Source organism: Apodemus sylvaticus, chromosome 14 (genome assembly GCF_947179515.1).
Source record: "Apodemus sylvaticus chromosome 14, mApoSyl1.1, whole genome shotgun sequence".
Classification (NCBI taxonomy): domain Eukaryota; kingdom Metazoa; phylum Chordata; class Mammalia; order Rodentia; family Muridae; genus Apodemus; species Apodemus sylvaticus.
This window is the reverse complement of record NC_067485.1, coordinates 31,501,503-31,523,600: the sequence shown is the minus strand read 5'-3', so window position 1 is coordinate 31,523,600 and position 22,098 is coordinate 31,501,503.

Below are 22,098 nucleotides of genomic sequence, written 5' to 3'. Positions count from 1 at the left end.
TTGTTTATTTTTGGTGTTTTGTTTTGTTTTGTTTTGTTTGAGACAGAGTTTCTCTGTGTAACCTTGGCTGTACTGGAACTCTGTAGACCAGGTTGGCCTCAAACTCAAAGATGTGCCTGTCCCTGCCTCCGAAGTGCCCAGATTAAAGGTGTGCACCACACCACCCAACAACAGCTAACATTTTAAACACCATATGCCCAGCAATGTGCTTGGTTTTTCATAGACTCTAACAAACCTCCAACATCCTTATGAGCCATGGTCTACTGTCCTCACAATTTTACAAAGAAAACAAGCCTTGGAGCTGGGAAATGTTTGCCTTGCAAACAGTAAGAACCTGACCCGAGTTCGATCCCCAGGAACCCACATAAGAATTCCTGTTGCAGGCTGAGCACAGTGACACATGCCTTTAATCCCACCCAGCACTGGGGCTGGGAGAGACAGGCAGATACCTGAATTCAAGATCAAGCCTGGCTTACAGTCTAGCCAGAGTTCCATATTAAGACACTGTCTTTTCAAAAAAGAAAAAAAGTTATGGAAAGATGGCTTAGTGGTTAAGTGTGCTGGCTACCCTTCCAGAGGAGCCAGGTTCAATTCCCAACATCTACATAGTGGCTTACAATCACCTGTAACTTCAGCTCCAGGGAATTAAAACAGAACCTAAAGTTTAAAGACTTTGACCCAAGGTCAAAGCAAGTAGTAGAATCAGGACTGGAACTCAGGTCCCAGAAAGTCAAGCTAATCCCAGGCTCTTGCAGTTTTTGTTTTTATTTCAGAGGAAGGAATGTCTCTCGGACTAATTATTCAACGCTACACAATCACCAATCATGTGCATAATCAGTCTCATTTCTTCAGGAGGAAAGTCACTGTAGCTGTACATTCATAATTGGTATTTCCAAGTGTGCATTATCTTTAAACATAGAAAGGAGGGAAGAGGAAGAAGTTATCATTTAGGGAAATGAAAAAAATTAAATCAAGTTTGATGTGTAGCCCTTTTATCCTTCTCCTGAAAAACCCCCTTCGTTACCATCCTCCTTTCTTTAGCCAAATACAGACTGTCCTCTCATGCTCAGCATGCCTGACTGTAAACATCACAAAGCCCAGCTATGCATTCGAATAACAGTGGCTGGTATTGGTACCAGAGAGCTCAGGTATCCTGTATGTGCACTCTGCTGCAATCCAGTCTGTAAGGAAATGCAGCTAGAAAGGGCTTCCATAAACAATGCCCAAGGCCAGATCTAAAGGGATAAGTAGAAGCTAGCCAAGCTCAGTAGGGGTTGAAGGGAAGACAGGAGAGCAGTCCCAGAGGTGTGGTGGGAAATATGTGTAAGATTCCAAAGCAGGAGAAAGCATATGTTCAAGAACTGTGATATATAACTGGACCTTCACCACCATTGGTAAACTATGGCAAGAGTCTGCATGAAGGCCAAATCGTGAAGTTCTTTCTCTATATACCAAGAGAATCAAAATAGACTTGATCCCAAGGAGACTGGAACACTAAATACAAGGGGACACTTGGTGTTCATTCCAGCAGTGGGGCAGAATGATTGAAAAACATTCTAAGACATGACATGGACACAGACACAGACACAGAGAGAGTGTGTGATGCTATCTAGATTGAGAATATGACTCAATCTAGATATGGCTCAGTCTAATATGGTAGAATGCTCCCATGGCATACATGAAGACCCAGGTTCAAATCTTAGCACTGATAACAAGCACCTATGCTTGGGAAGTGGATGCGAGAGGATCAGAAGTTCAAGGAAGTTTAAAGTCAGCCTAGGATGCACAAGATATTGTCTCAGAGACAAAAGTAAAATAAATATAAATACTTGCAACCTAATTGAGGCTGGTCTTGAGCTCCAATCCCCATGCCTCTTCTTTCCTTAGGATTGCAGTTAGCCAATTTTTTTATGTGGGACTGGGGGCTGAACCACGAGCTTTGTACATGCTGAGCAAGCTTTCTATTAACCAAATTATAATAGTGGGTAATCAATAGGATTTTAATTCATAATAAGTTTACCTTTTTCCCTTTTGTTGATTTGTTAGGTTGTTTGTTTTTGTTTTGTTTTGTCTTCACATAGGATCTCACTCTGTAGTCCTGACTGGCCTCAAATTCACAGGAGTCCACCTGCCTCAGTCCACCAAGCGCTGGATTATAGGCATGAGTGAGTCACCACATCCAGCACGCATTTTGCTTTCTTTTCCCTGTTTATGTTTCAATAGGTAGTTGTTTTGGTGAATTGCCCTCCAGCACTCCCCTGCACCCCTCCTTGCCATTATAAGCTTTTTCTCTTCAACCACATGCCTTCTCCAAAAACCAAGTGTTGATAGTTTTACCTTGAAAGCAAACTGGACTTTCCACGTCCTGATCTCATTGTCTCAGAACCTGGCAATCACTGGGTTTGGTCCTCTGTAGAAATGGGAAGTTCAGATTGGGACCACACTAGGGCCAGCCATAGACAACACAGAATGGGAACGTGTGTCTGCTTCCCACCAAGGGAAGAAGATCTCTGAGTCAGAGCTGCCTGGCAGTGGATAGCAGAGAAGAAAGAACCAGGCTTTGGAAGTCAAATGGCAGCACCCCAGGGAAGCTTCCCTCAGGAATTACTGTGGCTCCTCCACCTTGTTCCCATGGCAGTAAGGTGTTTGGAATCTTTTGTTTATAGTTCTGTCTTGACTTCAAAGCCACAAGTTCCAAGAAGGGAAATACTGTATCTTACCCATTCTTTTATATGATATCTCTGCATTTAACATAATGCTGTATGCAGTAGGAATATAAAAGTGCTTACTAGGCAGAAAAATGAATGGATCTGCAGGGTTCGATGTCAGCCACAGCCCAGGTGTATATTTACTGTTTAGCAATTGTCTGTTCTATGAATCAACTGCTGGATGAATGAATGCATGACTCTAGATAATGCCATTCAGAGAGTGCATTAGATTTTATTGAGTCACACAAGGTTTGTTTTTTTTTTTGTTGTTGTTTGTTTGGTTGGTTGGTTTGGTTTTTTTAATGTGTATAGGTATTTTTGCCTGTGTGTATACATGTGCACCACGTGTGTTCAGTTCCCACAGAGGCCAGCGAATGGTGTTGGATCCCTTGGAACTGGAGTTATAAACTGGGCTGGGAATCAAACCTGGATCCCCTGGGAGAGCAGCCAGTGCTCTTCACCACTGAGCTATTTCTACAGCTCTGACACAGGGTTTGAAAGAGACGTGACATTCTTGCTGATCCATCGTCTGCCTGAGAAAGATGTGGCCGTTGTGCAATTGGCTTCTGGAGGGAGAAGGTGAACAAAGCAAAGATGGGAAGGAATAGTGAGAACAGGAGGCCAGTGAGATCCGTGGGTTCAGGGAGGTCACAGAAGCTAGGAGCGTGAATGGGTGTGGTGAATGGGGCTCAGACAGGGAGGCACGCGTGCTTACCAAGGAAGATACACATGTTAATAAAAAGTAAAGGGGCAGCTAGACAGATGTCTCAGGAGTACTGACTGCTCTAGAACCCATATAGGATGGCTCACAGCCACCTGTAACTCCAACCCCAGCATGATCCTGTCCCTTTGAACACACTTGTTGGGACAGGAGCAGGCAGATAGTCGTGAGTTCAAGGCCAGCTAGGTCTACATAGTGAGTTCCAAGCCATCCAGGGTTATGTGGTGCAACCCTACGAAAGAGAGGAAGGAAGGAAGGAAGGAAGGAAGGAAGGAAGGAAGGAAGGAAGGAAGGAAGGAAGGAAGGAAGGAAGGAAGGGAGGGAGGGAGGGAAAGAAGGAAGGAAAGAAGAGAAAAAGAGAAAGGAAGGGAGAGGAAGGGAGAAAGAAAGAAAAGAAAGAAGAGAAAAGAAAGAAGAAAGAAAAGAAGGGAGTAATGGAGGAAGGAAGGAATGGAAAGAGAGGAAGAAAGAAAGAAGAGAAAGAGAAAGGAAAGAAGAAAATGTACAAAAAGAAGATTCTTTTGTAATTAAGCACTTTAAATGCTTTTGTAATTTCATCCCCTTTGTAAGTTGAAGCTTTCCTAAAATCCTTCTCTACTAGAAGCTTTTAGAAAACAAAGGAAGGAAAGCACCCCAACTCACCCTCCCTCCTCTTCCTCCTCTTCTAATATTTAGCACTAGGAAGGAAGTCTGGGGTCTCCACATGTTAGACAAGTGCTGTATCACTGCAAGCGCCATATCACTTACCCACCTACCCAGACCAGGCGAAAGCATTTCAGTATCTACAATAGACATATGACACCACAAACAAGCATAGCTACCACCACGTGCCTGAGCTTAACACATGCAGAGACTGAGGGCCAGAGGGTGGAAGCCACTTCCCAGAGCTAAAATCTATCTCTTTTTCCTGTTCCCATTTCTCCAACAGATTACTACAACTACCATCGAAATAAAAGATTGGTGGTAGACAGACAGACAGACAGATACACAGACAGACAAACAGATACACACAGAGAGAGAAAGAGAGAGGGAAGGGGAGTTAGACAGACAGACAGAGAGACAGAGATACCGACAGATAAACACACATATAGAGAAAAAGAGGGGGGAAGGGGAGTTAGACAGACTGACTGACAGATATACACACAGAGAGAAAGAGGGAGGAAGGAGAGTTAGACAGACAGACAGACATTTCTATATGAAGAAATAAAATTAGCCAGTGGCTAGTTTTGACAGTTGTGCTAGGATCCAGCTGGTTTGGCATGAAGAGGTCTTCAATAGAGTTTTATTTGATGGGTGGATGGATGGATGGATGGATGGATGGATGGATGAATAGACAGATGGATGGATAAACAGATGAGCTGTATTAGGGCTGCAAGCATTACCCAGTTGTATGTTTTCTGACATTGAGTTATTCTCACCCAACTTGTATCTGCATGTAGGCGATGATCCCAGATTGTTTTAAGGAATACTCAGTAAATATCGATCTAATGAATAAATGAGGCTGCTGGGTGATGTTCTCAAATAAGTTGTAATCTCATCAGAAAGGTAAGACATGGACATAAGCAGGAAAGATTAATGATACAGGAAAACTGCTAAATGCTAACAACACAAACTCTGCATGAGCTATGACTAGGGCAATTATAGTTTATTTTCCAGCCTGAGTGCCCTTTGATAGGAAAATGGACCTTATTAATAATTACACCAAAAACATAAGACTCAATTGGATCTTGTGGTCAAGTAAGGTATAAGAGCTGAAATAGAAAGACAAATGTTTATGTGCTCCACTGGCCTCTGGATTATTGCATATGCTGCTTCCATAACCTGAACACTTTTATTCTTAATTACTATTTAGTCTCCTTAAAAACTAATGAATAAGATATGTTAAAATTGGGGTAAACGTATGTATGAGAATAAAGGCAAGTAAAATAATTAATGGGAGTTTCTGTAGATGTTATAGTTTGTATACATGAGTTTGTCTCATGAAAACGACCTATAACTCCAGTTCCAGAGGATCAGATACCTTCTTCTGGCGTGTGTGTGTGTGTGTGTGTGTGTGTGTGTGTGTGTGTATAACCAGGTATTGTGATGCTTGCCTTTAATCACAGCACTAGGAAGGTAGATCTCTGAGTTTAAGTCCAGCCTGGTCTACAAAGCAAGTTCCAGGACAGTCAAGGCTATACAAAAAACCGTCTCAAAAGCAAACACACAAAATCAAGAATTTTTTAAATGACTAATCAAGATGATTACAGAATTCTTTTGGTGAAAGAAATATTGCTAAGCGATATATGTTTCTATTCACGTAGTCCATGAATGAGCAGTGTCAGCACTGCCTGAACCCTGCCAAGTATGCAAATTCTTAGCCCCCTTTACCTTACCATCCTTTTAATGAGAGCGAAGCTTTGTAGGCACATTGAATTTGAGAAGCAATGGCTTATACCTATTAATTCTTCCCCAAAAGTACATTTTACTTTAACATTTAAATATGTTCTCCTGGCTTTTGTCCCAATTTCCTTTATAAAACAGATCCAAAGTATAATTCCTTTTGCTTCTGCGAGTTAGCCCAGGATCTTAATGATGATAATGAAGATGACTTTTATCTACAAAGAAGAGTCAAAATGGTGGGAACACTGTGTGTTCTCCAAATGGTCTCTATATTCGGGAATAAAGAGAGAAAATAATCAAATTCAGGTGACAACTACTCCATTCTGGCCTAGGCCAGTTATTAACTTAATCTGAGATCATCCTGTTTTTAAACCTTTAAAGGGACAGGGGGTAGAAATGAAACCACTTAGAAAGGCAAGCATTGCCTTTTTTTTTTTTTTTTTTTTGTATTTTTATATTTTTGTGCATTGTAAATACTTAACAGCTTTACTGAGCAGGAATTGAGTTGAAGGGACATTGGCATGCCCTATAGAGCTCTGCTCCCCTTTTCTGTGCCTGTTCAGCTGTCCCCGAGCCTTCCATGAACTTGGTAACACCAGGCAGGCGATGCTACTGCCACAGGGCAGCCTGACTGGCCTCTTGTGTTTCAGCCATTAAATAGCTTCTTTGGTCTCCAACATGTGATGCTGCTCATGTGACCCGATGAATCAATCCCCTGAAGAAAGCAGCAACAATAATGACTTTGGGCAGTTAGCACAGGGGCATTTGGAGCTTCCCAGCAGGCTTTTGCCGGTGTTAATATGCACAGCAGATCCTGGGTGGGCGTTCCTGAGTCTTCCACTGTTGACCATCATTGGGAAGAATCAGGGTGGGCTGCAGCTTCCAGCAACACTCAAGGAGATGAGTGCTGTGGACGGCAAATGGGGAGCTGTTAATGCCTCCAAATAAAGGCTGGATCCAGCTACTTAAAGCTGGAAGCCATCCAACGGCATGAAAGCTTTTTAAACTTACATTTCTGACCTTAACACTTTTACTACTTCAGGGAAGATTTTTCCTGCATAACTTGAGCCAAAATCCAGCGGCCTCCCCTAGGACTCTCTAACATAACTGATTTGGTGCCTCCTAGGAGTTTATATCCCACAAAGGCTTGATAGATGCACGCTTAAACAATCTCAGCTATCTCACCCTGAAATGGCCAGAGGGGCAAGGTATTTATTTCAAGGCAAAAGTTGTGGAATGTTAGTCCCAGATATGGGGGTAGAGCCCACTCCTCCTGTCTTGGGCCCTGTCTATAAAACAAGCACTTTCCTTGCCCTGCCTGGTCACAGCCAAATCAGACAAACAGGGAGCCTGTATGGAGCTGGGGAAGGGGGCATAGATCAGTGTATATTTATTTACCCAGAATGCCTACTGCCCTTAAGTTCTACAAACAGAAATCAAAATGCCCTTTTCACACCAGCAAACCAAAATAATGCATGAATTAATGATTTTTATTATCATCTTAAACTGAGAAACAAATGGTTCAAACAAGTCTGGTGGGGATGAAACCGGTTTGTTGGGAAGTGTTCATCTACCTATGTGAGAAACTGGAAAATAGCTGCAGTCTTTCTTGGCTGTGACAAGATACCTCACAATGCCAACTTGAAAAGAGTTGGTTTAAGCTTAGGATTTTGGAGGTCTCAGTCCATGTTTAATTCTCCACATTGCCTTTGGAGCTGTGATGATAAGATGGCACTCACAGTAGGATTACTTAATTCAGAAAGCAGCTCACTTCCCAGTATCCAGAAAGTAAATAAAGGGAGGAAGGGGTCAAGGGTCCCTCATCCCCTTCCAGGGGACCCAATGAAATCTTCTCACCAGGCTCCTCTTATAGGCTCTGCCAACTCCCAGTAGCATTACAGGCTAGCAACTAAGTCTTCGACACATGGGTCTTCAGGGACACTTACCCAAACCACAAAAATAATTTTGAGAACACTTTTTCCTAATCCCTCAAGTCATCAGTGGTCAAGGCATATACTGTTAATTCACAACACCTGCACCCCAGTTCCTGCCAGACAATCTAATCCTGAACTCCTCGCTCTCTAATATCCCTCAGCAAAACACATTTGTTTTTCCTTGAGAAATAATATTAATGGGAGGGTTTGCAAATTCTCTATTCTTCTGGTTATCCTAAAATTTACCTCTGGATCACACTGGATCAGCAGAGTCCTGTGTATTTAGATTGTAGGTATTTGCTTCACATAGAACTGAATCCGTGGAGTTGTACTTATGAGAAGGGGGTTTAATCATATTCCACTCAAAGGAATGCTGTCTTATTCTAAACATGGAGATTTTCCTGGCTAGCCTGATCTGCTAGTACACCAGCTTCTTCCCCAAGAGGATGCACTGGGGCCATGCCCCTGGGGTTGCAGCTTCAGGAGAACCTCAGCTTCTCGACATAGCTGTTTATCTAAAGAGCAGCATTAATCTGACCGGGGTGTTACCCCTCCATTGCTGCCACCAAATACTCAAGGTAATCAATTGAGAGAGGTAATTAATTGGGCCCCTGGTTGCATGGACACTTGGCTCCTTTGCTTTTGAGTGCCAGTCGAGGCAGTATCCCATGGCAAAGAGCATGTGCCACGGAAGCTGCTCAGCTCCGCACAGCTGGGAAATGGAAGAGAAATGAAAGCAACTGCAGACCCACCTCAGGGTTCCTCCTCTTAAAGTTTCCACCGCTTTGCAAAAAGCTGGAGAACCAGCCTGTAGTATTGTCACCCTTTAGGGACATTGGGAGCTCTTTCTTTTCTGCTGTCACCACTAAGAAACATAGAGGCACATTTATCTGGATTCTATTAGTCTGTAAGAATCTTAGCCTTAGCCTTAGTTTATGTATTGGTGGTTGCTCTTCTTGCTGTGATAAAATACACGACAGACGTAACGTGCAGAAGGAAGGGTTCACGTGAGGGTGCAGTCTATCGTGGTAGGGTAAGTATGGCAGCTGGAGAGTGAGGCGCTCGGTCCCATGGCATCCACAGTCAGGAGGCAGAAAGACAAGAGTTCGGGTGTTGAAAGAGTGTTCTCCTTTTTATTGCTGCCAGTATCCCAGCTGATAACATTAAGGTGGGTGTGTCATCTTAGTGTGATCTAGACAATCCAGCGACTTGTCTCCACAGTGACTCTAGTTTCTGTCAAATTGACAATATTAATCACCCCAATGGCACACACTAATAATCTCAGAACTTGGTTGGACGATTTAAAATAAGAGATCACAAAAAGATCAGCCTGAAGTACATAATGAAACTTTGTCTCAAATGTATATGTGTGTACACACATACACACACACATATACATATGTATATATATAGCCATTGATATCTATGTAATTCAAATATATGTGTGTATACACACATATGCATATGTATATATAGCCATTGATATCTATGTAATTCAAATATATGTGTGTATACACACATATATACATATATACATGTATACACCTATATACCTATACACATATACATACATATATACACATATACATATATATTTGCATTACATAGATATCAGTAGCAACATTTCATGAATTTCATTTGAGTTAAGTTCCCGATACTATTTTTCAGTTAGTCCTTTACCCAAAATCCTTTTAGTCAGTCAGACCTGATAGCACTAGGACTTGATCCCAGTCAGACCTGATAGCACTAGGATGTGATCCCAGTCAGACCTGAGAGCACTAGGACGTGATCCCAGTCAGACCTGATAGCACTAGGATGTGATCCCAGTCAGACCTGAGAGCACTAGGACGTGATCCCAGTCAGACCTGATAGCACTAGGATGTGATCCCAGTCAGACCTGAGAGCACTAGGACGTGATCCCAGTCAGACCTGATAGCACTAGGACGTGATCCCAGTCAGACCTGAGAGCACTAGGATGTGATCCTAGTCAGACCTGAGAGCACTAGGATGTGATCCCAGTCAGACCTGATAGCACTAGGATGTGATCCCAGTCAGACCTGATAGCACTAGGACGTGATCCCAGTCAGACCTGAGAGCACTAGGACATGATCCCAGTCAGACCTGAGAGCACTAGGACATGATCCCAGTCAGACCTGAGAGCACTAGGACGTGATCCCAGTCAGACCTGATAGCACTAGGACGTGATCCCAGTCAGACCTGATAGCACTAGGACGTGATCCCAGCTACTCAGGAAACTGAGATAGGAGGATGGCGAGTCTAAGCGCCATTGAACTACAAAGTGAGTTCAAGGTTAGCCCGGATGACAGTGAGACTCAAGACTTTAAAAGGGCTGACAATGCAATCCTGTGATGGATGCTGGCCCAGAAAGTGAAAGGCCCTAGGTTAGATGCCCAGCACTATAACAAGAAAAATAAAAATCTTCAAACTGAGTGCTTCTGGTGCCAGCCTTGTATGACATTCAGCTGTGCTTAGAGGGCATGCTTAGGTCATGAATTTAAATCAATCATATGTCTGGTCCATAACAGAAATTTGTCATTCCAGAAGACCTGCCTAGTTTCCTAAATCTCTCTCTCTCTCTCTCTCTCTGTCTCTGTCTCTCTCTCTCTCTCTCTCTCTCTCTGTCTGTCTCTGTCTCTCTCTTCCTCTCCCTCTCCCCTCCCCCTTTCCCTCTCTCCTCCCCATCTCCCTCTCCCTCTCTCCTCCTTCCCCCTCCCCTCCCCCCCTCTCTGAGTGGGTATGTCTTACATATTCCAATATCAGAAGCATTTTTCCTGATGTATTCTACTATCATCATAGACTGGTTGAATTGATAACCTTATTATTAGTTTTATTAAATGTAGAGCCTTTGAAATCAAATGTTATATGTGTGTGTATAATCGTAATATATATGCAATTATAACATATATATGCAATTCTAGACACAGTGTGAATTATTACTTTTGGTCTTGAAGCAAATACATGGGTAGATTTAGTTTCTATTTTCTTTTCTAACAAATATCATCTGACTTGAGGTTTCTTGTTTATCATATCTAAATATCACACAGAAATGGGTACATAGTACAATTTAAAAAAAGAAATGAAGAATTTCCTAATTGTCTCAAACTCACATCTAGACATTAGTAATTGACCTTTCACCTTTTAGATCTCGGAATCACTACCATGCAGCACCATACATGACACCTCTATCATTTAGATTTTTATGACATTTTGGACAAAAAGTGGTTGAAGCTCACTCTTACTCTATGAGCATAGTAGACAACTTCGATTGTAAGAAAAAAGCCTTTGAACACTGAAGCACTGTTTTACTGTCTGTGCATTGTCTTGCTTTTCTTTTGCTATGATAAAGACCATAACCAAAAGCAACTCAGGAAAGAAAGGGTTTATTTCATTGCACAGCTGACAGTCCATCACGAAGGGAGCTCAGGGTGGAGTTCACAGCAAGGAACCCAGAGGCATGAACTTAAGCAGAGGTCTAGGAAGAGCACTGTTTACTGCCTTGCTCCTAATGCTTGCTCGACCTGCTTTCTTATACAACCCAGAACCACCTGCCCAGGGGACGCACTAAGTACAGTAAGCTGGGTCCTCCCACATCCATTATTAATCAAGAAAATACCGGATGGACTTTCCCACAGGTCAATATGAGGGAGGCATTCCCTAACTAAGGTTCTCACTTACCAGGTAGCTCTAGCTTGATAAAAAAACAAAACAAAAACCAGGTAGCACAAATTATTGTATTATCTTCAATATCTGACTTGGTTGTGGTCTTTGTGAGTCAGGCTTACTTCATTTAGCATAATCTTCAGTTCCACCCATTTTCCTAAGAAAGCATGATTTTATTTTTCTTCTTATTTTTAAAGATTTACATATTTGTTTCGTGTGTTTAGGCACACACTGGTAGGGGCAGGGCACATTGCCACTGCATGTATGTGGAGGTCAGAAAGTGATTTTCTGAAGTCCTTTCTCTCCTTCCTACTTGTTTCTGAAGCATGGTCTCTCCTGTGTCTGCCAGTGCACTGATTACAAGAGTGTCTGGTGATTCTTCTGTCTCTGCCTCCCTTCTCACCGTAGGAGAGCTAAGATAAAAGATATAAGCTATCACAACTGGCTTTTTACATGGATTCCAGGAATCAAATTCAGGTCACCAGGCCAACTTCACTTTTCCTTAAGGCTGAATGAAATTTCTTTTTGTGTTTGTAGCCTGCTTTCTTTATCCACTTCATCTACTGATGCACATCTAGGCTGGTTCCATTTTTTTTAGCTACAATAAATAAACACGGAGTGTGGTATCTCTGTGGTGTGTGGACTTAGATTCCTGCAGTTAAATGCCCAAAAGTGAGTTACCTGAGTTATGTGGTTGTTCTATTCTTAGTTAATTTGAAGAGTCTCCACATTGACTTTCACAATGACTGTATTGATTTAATCCCCACCAGCAGTGCATAAACGACTCTCTTACCCCCAGAATTTGATATCATTTGCTTTCTTTCTGTTTTATTCTGAGACAGGGTCTCACTATGTAACAGGAGTTGGCCTGGAACTAACTATGTAAGTAAGGCTGTCCTAAAACTCGCAGAGCTCTGCCTGCCTCTGCTCACCAAGTGCTTCAGGGTGGACATCCTGTCCTGAGATGGTACCTTACAGCTACTCAATTTGCATTTCTCTGATGGCTAAATATGTTGAGCAATTTATTAAATTAATTTATTTTAAGTTATTGTCTTAGTCAGGGTTTCTATTCCTACATAAAACATCATGACCAAGAGGCAAGTTGGAGAGAAAAGGGTTTATTCAGCTTACACTTCCACATTGCTGTTCATCACCAAAGGAAGTCAGGACTGGAACTCAAGCAGGTCAGGAAGCAGGAGCTGATGCACAGGCCATGGAGGGATGTTACTCACTGGCTTGCTTCCCCTGGTTTGCTCAACCTGCTTTCTTATAGAACCCAAGTCTACCAGACCAGGGAAGGCACTACCCACAATGGGCCCTGCCCACCCATGATCACTAATTAAGAAAATGCCTTACAGCTGGATCTCATGGAGGCATTTCCTCAAGGGAGGCTCCTTTCTACGTGATAACTGCAACTTGTGCAAGTCGGCACACAAAACCAGCCAATACAGTTATGTTTCTGTGTGTGTCTGTGTGAGGATGAATGTCTCTGACTGAACACTGGAACACCTAGAGCTACAGTTATAAGTGGTTAACAAGCTGCCGGATGAGAGTGCTGAGAACCGAACCCTCAGGTCCTCCGCAAGAACAGTACACACTCCCTAACTGCTGAGCCATCTCCCCAGCCCCACATTGTCAAGTAGTTATTGGCCATTTGTATTTCTTCTTTTCAGAACTGTCTGTTCAGTTCATAAGTCCAGTTGATTTGGTTAGGGTTTTTAATGCTTAGTTTTTATAGTTAAAAAAATTAATATCATATTTGGTATGTAATTGAAAGAAAAATTTTCCTGCCAGTGATTTCTTCACCCTGCTGATGCATTCACTTGCTGTACAGGAGATCTTTAGTTTTATATAATCTCATTTGTCAATTCTTGGAATTATTTTTTTCTGTAATATTGGTGTCTTTTTCAAAAAGCCCTCACCAGTGTTTACGTCTTGAAGTGTTGTAGCGATGCTTCCCCCTAAGGTTTCAAAGTTCAGGTCTTTGGTCCATTTTGTATTGACTTTTCAGTAAGCTGAGACGTGTAGATTATATTTCATTCTTCCACATATGTTATCAAGTTTCCCCAGGACCTTTTGTTGGAAGGCTATTTTGCTTTTCTTTTCCTTTTTTCCAAGTCAGGGTTTCTCTTTGTGTAGTCTTAGCTGTCCTGGAACTCGCTTTGTAGAACAGGCTGGCCTCGAACTTACAGAGAACCATTTTCTGGGATTTAAGGGCAAGAATTAAGTGGCTGTAGGAGTGGGAATCTATTTCTGGATCCCCTGTTCTACTCCGTCAGCCCTCATGTCTGTCGTGGTCCCGTGTCCTGATGCTGTGTTGGTTACTATGGCTGCCTGGTGTACTTTGAGATCACGACTGGCAGGCTTGTTTATCTTTTGTGTTTATCCTACTTGGCTTCTCAGGATCTTCTGTGCTTTCATAGGAATTTTAGAATTGTCTATTGCTTTGAAGAATTCAGTTATAACTTTGATGACAAGAATGTTGAATCTGCAGATGATTTTTCAAAATATAGCCATTTTACAACACCAATTCTGCAAATCTTTCACCTGGGTGGTCTTTCAATCTTCTGGTGTCTTCTTCAACTTATTTATTCAGTATGGAAGTTGTCATTGCAGAGGTATTTCACCTCCTTGGTTAAGCTTACTTGTTTTTTTCAGATACAAATGAATGAGATTTCTTTTTCCTGATTTCTTTCTTAGAAAGCATGTTATCAGTGTCAAGAAAAGTTAACTGATTTCTGTGTGTTGACTTTGTATCCTGATGCTTTTCCAAAAGTCATTTTCAGATCCAAGTTTTCTGGTTGAATGGTTAAGGTATTTTTTTTAATTTTTTTTATATATATGAGTGTTTTGCCTGCATGTATACATGTACATCACATGTGTTCATAGTGCCCTGGGAAACCAAAAAAGGGTGTCAGAATCCCTGAAATTGGAGTTGCATATAGTTGTGAGATGCCACACGGATGCTGGAGATAGAAGCCAGGTCCTCTGCAGGAGCAGCCAGTGCTCTTAACCACAGAGCCATCTCTCCAGCCCCATTAAAGTCTTGTAAGCACAGGATCACATCAACTATAAAAAGGAACATTGTACCTTCCTGCTGCCCTGTTTCGTTCTTTTTCTCTTATTTTCTTATCTTATCACTTTGGCTAAGACTTCAAGCAATGAACCTTGGTACCTTTGCCTCATTATTGTTTTTTTTAAGGAAATTATTTCAGTTTTTTCTTATGTGGTATGAAATCCATTGTGTACAGCCTTTGACATATTGAGTTCCTTTGTTCCTGGTTTCTTTATGACCTTTATTTTGGAGGGAAGCTGGACTTGTTCTGCCTTCATTGTGATTACGTGAGTTCTTCCCATAAATCTGTCTACATGTTGTATTACATTTGTTGATTTTCAAATGTCAACCCAACTCTACATTCCTGGGATAAAACTCACTTGCAACCTGTTCGTGGTTTCTTAATATATTCTTGTAAATGACTTTCAAGGGTTTTTTTATTATTATTACTTTAAAGATTTTTTTTTGAGAATTTTGCATTTATATTCATCATGAAAATTAACCTGTAAGATTTCTCTTTTGTTATATGTTTATCCAGTTTGGGTACCAGAACAATAGTTACTTGAGTGGCACCTCCTTTACATTTTGTGAAGTGGTTTCAGAGATATTTTATGAGGCTGTGTTTTATTACTTCCTGGGTCTCATTGCTTGTGGATCTGCTTGTTTATGTCTTCCAGACTTTATTCTGGTAGCTACCGTTAGTTGCTTTTCTATTGCTGTGATTAAAACACCATGACCAAGACAACTTATAAAAGAAAGAGCTTATTTCAGGCTTAGGGGTCCAGAGGGACAGAATTCCAAAGCTATCACTGGGGGGACAAGGGAGCGGGGAGGGGTGGAGCCAAGTAGCAGTCATAGCAGCTGGAACAGCTGAGAACTCACATCTCAATCCACAAGCAGGGAACAGAGAATAAATTGAGCACAGGAATAGGCCTTTGAAACCTCGAAGCCTGATGTCAGTGACAAATTTCCTCAAACAAGGCCACAGACGCTAAGCCTCCCCAAATTAGTATCAATGACTGGGGGAACCGGGTATTCTGCCTGAGAATATGAGGGACATCTCATTCAAACCAATGTGTCTAGAAATTTATCCATTTCTTCCAGATTTTCCATCTTGGGGGTAATATACATTTTCAAAGCATTTCCTAAACATCCTCTGGATTCCACTGGAGTCTGCCATAATCTCACTCTTTGTATCTTTAATTTTACTAATTTAGATCTTCTCTTCTTTTGATATCTTTGACTAGAGTTTGTCAGTCTTATTTATATTCTCAAAGAATCACCTTGTTTGAAAGATTCTATGTACCATTCTTTCAGCCTCCACACATTAATTTCTACATTTGTCTTTAATTCTTGCCTCCCAATGCTTTTATGTTTGGCTTGTTTTTTTTTTTTCTAAGAGTGTATCAGTCATCAATTTTCCATATTGTTTCACTTTTATCTGATAAGATGCAAAAAAGTATTTAAATTCTAATGTATTTCTTAGGACTTTGTGTCATAGAGTGGGGTCTATTGTAAAGATTCCATGTATTCCATTTTTGTTGGATGGAATAGTCTATAGATACTTACTAAACCCATTTGATCTGTGATGCAGTTTACCTCTGAAGTGTCTTTTGTGAGTTTTAGTTTGGATAACCTGTCTAAATATGAGAGTAGGATATTGAAGTCAACACTAATATTGTACCAGGAGTTATCTGACCTATTGTTCCTATTACTGTTTTGTTTTGTTTTGTTTTGGCATTGTTCTTTTGTTTTATGAACCTGGATGCCCCAACACCCAAATGCATATATTTACAATTGTTAAATTTTTCTTGATGGATTGCTTCCTTTATTAGTGTGTAGTACCCTTCTTTGTCTCTTTAGACTAATTTGGTTTGAGGCCCATTTTTTAACCTCACATTTGATTAAGGAAGTCAGACTTTGATGGTGACAAATATGTACACCTGGAAAATATCCTATAAATTAAATCATTTACTCGTATGTCTTGAAAGTCATTCTGAATTCTTTAAATTTAAAACAATTCCTGACATGTCTTTTTTACAGCATTTCAAAATATTATCTTCTTATTTGATTATCATCTCTCTGAATTCTGTACTGTTGTGTGTTCTTTTTCTTTCCTTTTCTTTTTTTATGTTTTTTTTGTTGTTGTTGTTGTTTATTTGTTTATTTGTTTCTTAGTTTTTCTTTTTTGCCACTCCCAAGCACACAAAATAAGTAAATGTTAGGAGCATTAAGCTGACTCAGTAGGTAAACACACTGGCTACCAAGTCTAAGCACTTAGTCATGTTAAATATTTTCGACTCTTCTCCCTGTTCCTAACTTGTGGATATGACCAAGTTCAGCCCCAGGCCTGGCCACTTCTCCCCTCAGGATTGCCAGATTGTTTCCTTGCATGAGTAAGAACCCTCAAGCACCACTCGGCTGTTCCAAATATTCATTTGAATTCTGACCTCCAGTATCAGATTACCTACCAGATAATTCCAACTGACACCTCAAGGACATCCTGATAGTTATTAACATAAGAAAGATAACTTTTGTGATGGTTTTGGGTCGTGTGTGTGTGTGTGTGTGTGTGTGTGTGTGTGTGTGTGTGTGTATGTTACATCAAGTGCTATTATGGTACCACATGCCTTTGATCATAGAACATGGGAGATAGAGGCAAGTAGATCTCTATGAATTCAAAATCAGGCTGGTCTATGTAAAGTTCCAGGTGTCTAAAAACAAACAAACCATATTATATATAGATCTCTAGCAGGTGAGGTGGTCAGCAGGTGACAGTGCTTGCCACCAAGACTACTCACCTGACTTGCATTCCCAGACTCCACATAATGGAAGGGGAAATCTGATTCCTGAAAGTTGTCCTCAAACCTCAATATGTGTTCATCATGCACTACCCAACATACACAATGAGTTAAGGGTGCATATTCATGCACCACCCAACACACACAAAATAAATGTTCAGACTCACTGAGCTGACTCAGCCGGAAAGGTACTTGTGACCCAGCCCAAGCACTTGGGTTCAAATCTCTGGAACTCTCAAGGGAGAAGAAGAATGGACTCTCATAAGTAGTCCTATGACAGCCACAATGCACCATAACACATGCCCATGCAAACACACCACACACACATGCAGTTTTTAAAAAGTAACAACAATATTTTAAATGTTTTTAAAAAAGTATTCAAAACAAATCTCAAAACAGTCATTGTGGCATATTTGTAATCTCATCATTTGGGAGGCTGAGGCAAGGGGATTGTTAGTCAACAATAGACTAGAGCTAGACACTGTCCTAAGAAAACAAAACCCTCATTTAATATAGATGGAATAAACACTTTGATTTTTCCTACTAGGAAATTGAGAATAAGAGCATAGGAAAGCCCCGGGGTGGGAGTGGGGGGTGGGGCGGGGTGGGGGGGGTGGGAGTTGGGGTGGGGGGTGATGCACACCTTTTATCCCTACAGGGAGGTAGAGGCAGGCATCTCTCTGATTTCAAGGCCAGCCTGGTCTACAGAATAAGTTCCAAGACAACCAGGGCCTCACAGAGAAACCCTGTCTCAAACAAAGAAAGAAATAAGGGTAGTGGAAATTGTTTTGATTCCCAATGAAATTTGGGGTCATTATAATCAGAAAAAAATGTTCAACATCCTTAGTCATCAGGGAAATGCAAATCAAAACAACCTTTCAATTCCACATCACACCAGTCAGAACAGCTAAGATCAAAAACTCAGGTGATGCCGGGCGGTGGTGGCGCACACCTTTAATCCCAGCACTCAGGAGGCAGAGGCAGGCAGATTTCTTGAGTTCGAGGCCAGCCTGGTCTACAGAGTGAGTTCCAGGACAGCCAGGGCTACACAGAGAAACCCTGTCTCCAAAAAAGAAAAAAACAAAAACAAAAGAAAACAAAAACAAAAACAAACAAACAAACAAAAAACTCAGGTGACAGGAGACGCTGGTGAGGATGTGGAGAAAGAGTAAGGAAATACAGAGACAAAGTATGAAGCAGAGACTTAAGGAAAGACCACTCAGAAACTGCCCACCTGGGATTCTATCCTATTTAGAGTCACCAAACCCAGACACTATTGTGGATGTCAAGAAGTGCATGCTGACAGGAGCCTGATATAGCTGTCTCCTGAGAGGTTCTGCCAGAGCCTGACAAATACAGAGGCCGATGCTCACAGCCAACCATTGGACTAAGGATGGGGTCCCCAATGGAGGAGCTAGAGAAAGGACTGAAGGAGCTGAAGGGGTTTGCAACCCCATAGGAAAAACAACAATATCAACCAAGCAGAGCTCCCAGGGACTAAACCACCAATCAAAGAGTACACAAGGAGTTATCCATGGCTCCAGCCACATATGTAGCAGAGGATGGATGGCCTTGTCAGGCATCAATGGGAAGAGAGGCCCTTGGTCCTGTGAAGGCTCGATGCCCCAGTGTAGGGGAAATGCCAGGAAAGGGAAGTGGGAGTGGGTAGGTGGGTGGGGGAACACTCTCATAGAAGCAGTGGAAGGGGGGATGGGAAAGGGAGATGGGGAGACCTGGAAAGGGGGTAACATTTGAAATGTAAATAAAACATCTAATAACAAAAAGAAAAAAATGCAAGTGTTATAGCTGTCCAACTAGAAATATAGTTGGAAGTTGAAAGAGGAAAAAAAATATATAAAGGCATGGCCTGTGTTTTGTGATCATGATTCTCCTACTACTTTGCCCGGGTTGGAATCCCCTTGTTTGTGAAGCAATAGAAAGGATGACAGGTAGCAGACAGTGGCCGTGATGTTTGTTGTAACTAAAATGACTTTCGTTAATAAAGCACAACATTTGCTATGGTGTTGTTTCACAGTTGCTTTTAAGTCCACGTCACTACAGACGCTTGGAAACTTAGCTCAAGCTCTCTGCTCTGGAGTTGAGAATGATTTAACAAGCAGACATTCAACGACCTTACCAAGATCACATAATTCATTACCAGTAGGCTCTGTTAGCTCTCTGTGCCTCATACTTTAAATGAGAAACTGTTCTTACTACAAATGGGTAGAAGATTCTGTTCTCCATATGACATCTAAGAAAGGTTGTTGTATAAATTTTATTTGCTAACAGTGTATTAAAATCCCCCTGAAGAAAGGTTTTATCACCAAAGGAGAGAAACTGTAATACAAGCTCTGATGGCCAGTGTTATGAATTTGACAAAGTCTAGTTGGTCTGAAAGGACTTTGGGCATGCCTCTGGGGGATTACCTACATCACATTTGTTGACATGGGGAGGCTGTCTCACTGTGGGTGGCGCCATTTCCCTGGGCTGGGATCCTGAACTGCCTAGACAGACAAAGCTTACTGGGCAGCAGACAGACAAGCATTCATTGCTCTCTCCCAGGTTATCTGAAATAATGTAACCAGCTGCTTCAAGCTCCTCACATTTTTACTTCCCCGTTCCTGAAGTGTATGCTAGAATAGCCACTCCCTTGTTGCTTTTAAGGTATTTTATCACAGCAACCAGCAAAGAAACTAAGACGCTAACAATGTGTCTTTAAATGTTTCTAAAAATATCATTTCTCAATTCTTCACCGGTTTTACTGTCCACTTGTCTTTAAATCAAGTTTACTTTATTAAAAATAATTTTTGGGACTGGGGGTGTGTGTGACTCAATTGGTAGAGTGCTTGTCCCGCATTCACAGACCCACAGACCCACAGACCCACAGACCCTCAGTACCATGTAAACTGGTAGTGTTAATGCAAGAGGCTCAGAAGTTCAAGGTCACCCTCAACTACTCAGGGAGTTTGAGGCCTATCTGAGCTAAAGATCTTAGACCCAGTTTTTTTTAAAAAAAAGGGGTGAGGAGAAGCTTTAAATATGTAAAATCTGCTTTAAATATGTAAAATGCAGAAATTCAAAAAAGGAATAAAAATCTAATATCTCCAGAGAAAATAGCTACTAATATTTTTAAGTTTGTTTTTGCCAGGTGTATTTTTGCATAGTTGATATTAGACTGATGTGCCTTTGTATTTCCTCATTATTCCTATGCACCCAAGTATTAACTAGGTTAAATTTAAATATTTTGAAACTCAGAAAGGACAGACAGGTATAGCAGGAACAGCTCCATCTGACCTTCCACCTCAGCCATTACCTTTCATCCAAATTGAAAGTGATTGTTTCCAATTTAAAATCGTCATGTCCTTCTATAGATATTTTATATATTGTGGTCAGGCTTTATAGAGTATTATGCAAACCACATGCATTTCCATATCTTTAAAAAAAGTCTTAAAACCACTGCTCTAAAGACTTCCCAATATTTTATTATATAGCTATACCATTGTTCGGTCATACACCTATCAGATCTTTAAACTGTATGTATGTGTGTGTATATACACACACACACACACACACACATTATTTTTAGTAATGTCACATATTCTAGTGCTTTGACTGAAAGGGCACTTTCATCTTTTTATTTGGGAAAAGCTTAGGACATTCTCAATAGCTGTCTTTGAACAGGTTACCACTGCTTCATATTGTGCCTGCACCTAGAGCCAGTCCATTGTTCTGCTGGAGCTAGACAGTCATCCTAGAGTAGAAACAATCTCTCCTCCCCATGAACTGACCTCAATTGGATATAGGCACTTCCTCTTATCCCCTAGAAAGAGCATCCCTGTTCCGTGTTCCATACGCATTTTTTGGTAGGAATGTGAGGAAGAGTGGACGACATCTGTTCTCCCAATTGTCGAGGACTCCTATGTCCCGGGAGCTGGTAGGTTCAAAGCATTATGGTATAAGACTCACTGGGAACCTACTCTCTGAAGCATTCAAACATGTACAAGGACAAAGAAATTATTGACGACCAAGGTAGAAAACATGCTCCCCAGAATAAATAAAGGTATCTGCTGCTGTCAGAGTTAGCTAGTTGATTGCTGAGTGTGGAAGGCTTTGACTCTCTGTAGATTGGTTGGGGGAAAAGTTTGCCTCACTTACAAGAGGGGCACTTATGGGGTTGGCACTAAACAGAGGAGCAAAAACTTCAGCAAAGTACGAGAAAGCCTATTTCTGACTCAGAGGAAGGTAGATGTGAAACTGAGCTATTCCAAGTGGGAAATCTGGGCCGAGGCTATGAAGAAGCTAGCATAAAGGGGCAAAAACAGAATGCCAACAAGAACAGAAGTTACTTGGTTGAAAGATCTGTAGCAAAAGAGTGTGGAGCATTTGCCTGGGACTCTGTGAGAAGAGGAGAGCCTTAAGTTTGAGAAGGTGGATGAGTGGACACTACCTAACCCAGTCCCCAGCCCCATCCTGCCTCTTAGAATCTCTGCTGGCTTAGCCTCATTCCTGGCTATGAAGATTTGAGATCCACTGTTAGTGTTACAGTGTAACCCAGCTCAGCCTCTCACTGTCTCTCCAGCCACACTGTCATATTAAGCGAAGACTCAGAAATGTTCGAAGTAACTGTGAGAAAATTAGTGTTTGCTCCCAACTGTTTCACGTATGTCCTTAAACGTCTACAACCTCATAGCTAATTTGAGATGTACTCTTCAGGGAAGATGACAACCCAGATGAAGCACTCCTCAGTAGCACTTGTTAGATCTTTTCAAGGTTGCATTTCAAGAAATAATTCAGTAAGACTGAAAGTTCCCTGGGT